Genomic DNA, 4,351 nt, shown 5'->3' with positions numbered 1-4,351 from the left:
TAGACATGATCGTCTACGTTGAGTATTCTGTTTTGGGGGGTATGTACTTTGCGAGCGCGTGAGTGTGTGAGCGCGCGCGCGTGTGTGTGTGTGTGTGTGTACATGTATCTGAGTACGCGTGACGGAGCAGTGGCAGTTCGAAAAGCTGACCGTTATGGAAAAGTAATTAACCGCTTGGGCAGGTTCGACTTTGTAAGTCACCACTCTTCAAATCAACACATCATAGGCCTTCTTCCTCCCTCTCTCTCCTACACTTACCCTCACCTCTAACCCATAACAAAATAACACTATGGATAAACCCAGGGCATGAATACGGAGTTTGATGTTAATATGAGAGGTAGCGGCTTCTAAAAAACCAGGAAAAAAGGGATATCTTATTCCTCTCTCGACTTGTTTTTAGATGGGTTGACCGCCCGCTACGCTCTGAAAACTTTTATGTCTGCGAACACATGAGCCGATTTCGTGAAATTGGGGAGTGGGTGGTTGGTGAGTGCTCTGGTACGTGGTTTGTGCCATTTTTCTTATAAAAAGTCTATCGTCTTTTCCTCTCTTCTTTCTTTTATTTGGATGTTATTCACTCGTAGCTCCTCTAATCTCGGCAGTTACATATAATGTGACCCTTTTGTGTTGCAAGTGCCATATTTGTGGGTGTTTTGGTGTGAATCACCCCTTTTTCTTCTTTTCAGTTTTATTTCTGTGCTATTCAGTTACCGACATAAAAATATGTGGTTTAATAGTTAGGCTCTCTGTAGTCGTAAGCAGAAGACATGAGTTTGATTTTCGAGTGAGGTAGTTTCTAAATCAAGTGTTTGATACTCTCTTTCGGGATGGTGTATCCCACAGAGCTCGGGTTCAGCCTGACAGGCAAAGTCGAAGCAGCCCGCCTCCGAAATAATTTGAAATGTGTCGATTAGGACGTAAAACTGATACAATACCTTGCACAAAAAAAGTAAAAAGAAAAAAACAACCCAACTCTTCCCACCCTTAAAAAACAACAAACCGAAACAAACCACCCCCACCCCCCACACCCATATCGAAATAAAAAAACATTATGGCGGCTCTGGGATTTCCGCCTGAGAAACTCTGATCTCATCAGGATTGTATTCTGCGGTTTTGGATTTCACGCCCATATTAACACTGCTAAATCCTTTCACTCTTCGTTACCAGGTCATTACGACCGAGACAATTTTTAACTTCCTGACCGTGATCAGGAATAGAACATTTTTTTTTCTCCTTCTCTTTTTTATCATTATGTGTTGTTTATCAAACTGCATGGGGAATTAATTTTCTATTAGATCTCTTCAAGCTAAAACACAAAAACAAAAACTTATCGTAAAAAAAAGTGTTTTTCGTGACCCTGAAGACCCTCTGAAGGAATGCTTTAAGAATTTACGAAGCTGCTGCTTACGCTGACGGCCACAAAGCATGGTCACGCACATCGCAAATGCTGCGGGAAAGGGGTTAAGAAAAGTGATCTTCGAATTGATCGTCCATCTCCAATAGGGTTCCGAATCAGAAGGGAGTAGAGACTTGAGAGCAATTCTCTAAACAATCCACTAAGTTCAAGAACGGCTCCTGAGGATTTGAACCAGGACATGATACCAACTATGTCATCAGCGGCTGTTCTCAAGTCCCGTGTGAATGTTTTCCTTAATGGCATGATGCTGGGAAGGCCATGGTCAAATTACGTTCTTTTTGAGTCCCAGATCGAGATTGAGCAGTTAATGGATTCGTGTATTCTGAAACGTATACTGTCACAAACTGAACACCTGATGTCTCTGTCAACAACAGATCGTGTTAAAAAAACACTAAAAAAGATGAAACGTATTTTTGGCCCTGAAATGTCCTTTTTGTGATGTCTGTCAAGCTCTGTACACGCTCAGAAACCAGTCATGTTAAACATACATCGTTTTGAAGGTTTTGTTTTCAAGTTCCTTAGTCGGATTACTGGGCATACGCAAGAGGACCTTTTTATACTTTAATCATGCTCAAGTTTATTAGAATCTAGCGTTTTGTGAATGAACTCCCCTGACAGCGCTTGTGTACTTGAACCAAAGTCTTACATACAAGATGGTTCACTCCACTCTTTGAGCCATAAAAAAGTGTCCTCAAAATCCGGTGGCGCTCTCTTCGAAGAAGCGCGGACTTGTCATATCGTCGGAGTGGAGATCACCTCCCGCGATATACGACCCCCCACGAGTGCTCGTTCAGTGGTGCCGAATTTCCGGATCAATCCGGAAAAAGTCTAGATTTTTGCCCGACTTCCAGCCGATCCCCGAGAAGTCGTTGCACTTAATAAAACAGTCTTGACACGAGATGTATAAAGGAATACGTACAATTTTGAGCTGCTTGTAGATAAACACTGTACGAATACGACCACGGAAGTTTCTCAGTCATCTTTGTACACCAAGAGGGCGCAATAGTGGAAGAAAACGACTAGAAAAGCAACCAGATGAGAACTTTGATCTACCTTCTCTGAGCCTGAGACAACAGTGACGACAATGATGAGCAACAGAATGCTGAGAGTTACAATACCAGCGAGGATGAAACATATGTAGAAGGATATTACGTCGAATGCTCCATCTTTCTCTTTTTCAGTATGTGTTGTGTGTCTCTCTCTGCTTCGACGACCTTTACACAACACAAGACGAAACGAACATTTGCGGGACCTAATGGCTTGGGTATTACAATGGAACATCTATTAATTGAGAGTGATAGAAGAGAAGAAGAAACTTTGCTTGAGGAAGAACTTACCATTGACCCCATTTCTAGATAGAACATTTCCCAAATGAAGAAAGATACAGAAGTAGATGAGAGGGGAAAGATTTGCGCTTTATCACTCCTCATTTTTACTAAGAGAGCGCCAAAAAGCATCAACAGGAAAGACTTGAACAGAAAACTCAGGGAGCCGATCACTGAAGAAATTACAAACACGTCTGCTAGGCTCTAAAATACGATCCACTCCATACAGAGCGAACGAGGAGTCAGAAAATATATATGACGACAACCCTCAACACCATCTCTGCCCCACTGGCTTTTGCTCGTGGTACCACTTTCACCGAGCCTTCGGGGCTACGAAAGTAGGGCATCGTAAGCACAAAAGAACCATAATAAGACAAATTGTAGCATAATTAGCGTTGCCATTTGGGAAAGCGCATATCTCATCAAAATTAACGATGTGTGTCCATACAGACACAGAATGCTAACGAGTGCTTCAACTCACTGATTTTGCCACGCTGCCCCAAGAGACCCGATTAGCGTCGATGTACTCTGTGGAAACGGCAACAGCTTTCTGTGTCTTGCATTTCCACCGTGGCTCTTCAGGACTGTTTGCAATTTTGGAATCCCTGGATATCCCTATAGGAGAACACCACAACAGGCCCCAAGGTAGGGAAAGCCCTAACAAACTGAAAGTGCCATGAAGGGTGGGAAGCATCTATCAAAATGGGATCACAAAGAGCGAAGCAGACATCGATTCCAGCTTGAGATGCAAAGACACCTAGCTGAGGGGTGATCTGTATGAAGCATGGGCCTTCAATATATAAATTTTCCTAGTCTCTTAGATGTGTAAGACACTGGCAATAATAAAAGTTAGCTTATAACAACGCTTTCGGTAAGTTTTGTGCGCCAAGATTTTATCGCTTTTTCCTCAAATCGAACATTTTCAAGGGGGTAGCAACCCCCCCAAAATCTATTTCTCGAAAAGTTTTTAAAGATATACGTACTATTTTTAGGTATACTAATAGCTGAAACATTCCAGTGATTAAAGCAGTGAGATTTATTATTTTTAAATTGAACAAAATATGATGTGATTATAAATCTAATCAATCGCCATCTTCTGACATTTTTGGGGTCAAAATATTTCCCTGATTTGGACCTCGTTTCTGAACCCCCAACAATTTTGTCCTCATACACCAAAAAGTGTTAATTTTACCAACTAAAACAAAATCACAGTAGGCTCTAAAACCACATGAAATAATATTTTAAAGCCCTTTATAACATCGGGATAAACTTTGAAACAAAAGTACTTTTCTTTATGAAATTCCAATGTGGCAGCCACTACCACGGCAACCCAAATGAATATTCAAAATTTCACTTTATGACCAGATTTCCCATTTTGATATTAATGCCACCACACTAGTAAGCTTAGTTTCTAATCCTTACAGTATTTTTAGACCCCCCCCCCTCGCAACGTCTCTTAAAAGTGCGAAAACAAACATAACCTCCAGCAATTTAAAGAGACGTGAGATGGTGCAAAGCTATTAGATTGAGAAAGAAGCAAACGTGTGTGTGTATGTGTGTGTGTGTGTGTGTGTGTATGTGTGTGTGTGTGTGTGTATGTGTGTGTGTG

At 41.5% G+C, this 4,351-nt stretch overlaps 1 protein-coding gene across 1 annotated transcript in view; it reads left to right on the top strand.

The window, feature by feature from the left end:
- The window catches only part of LOC101856342 (putative ammonium transporter 1), a gene marked incomplete in the record, with an annotated part of 54,038 nt that overhangs the window by 466 nt on the left and 49,221 nt on the right, over positions 1–4,351 (top strand).

The sequence above is a fragment of the Aplysia californica genome, unplaced genomic scaffold (assembly GCF_000002075.1).
Source record: "Aplysia californica isolate F4 #8 unplaced genomic scaffold, AplCal3.0 scaffold00163, whole genome shotgun sequence".
NCBI lineage: Eukaryota > Metazoa > Mollusca > Gastropoda > Aplysiida > Aplysiidae > Aplysia > Aplysia californica.
The sequence above is the reverse complement of the archived record's forward strand: the minus strand, read 5'-3'. Positions and strand labels throughout refer to the sequence as shown.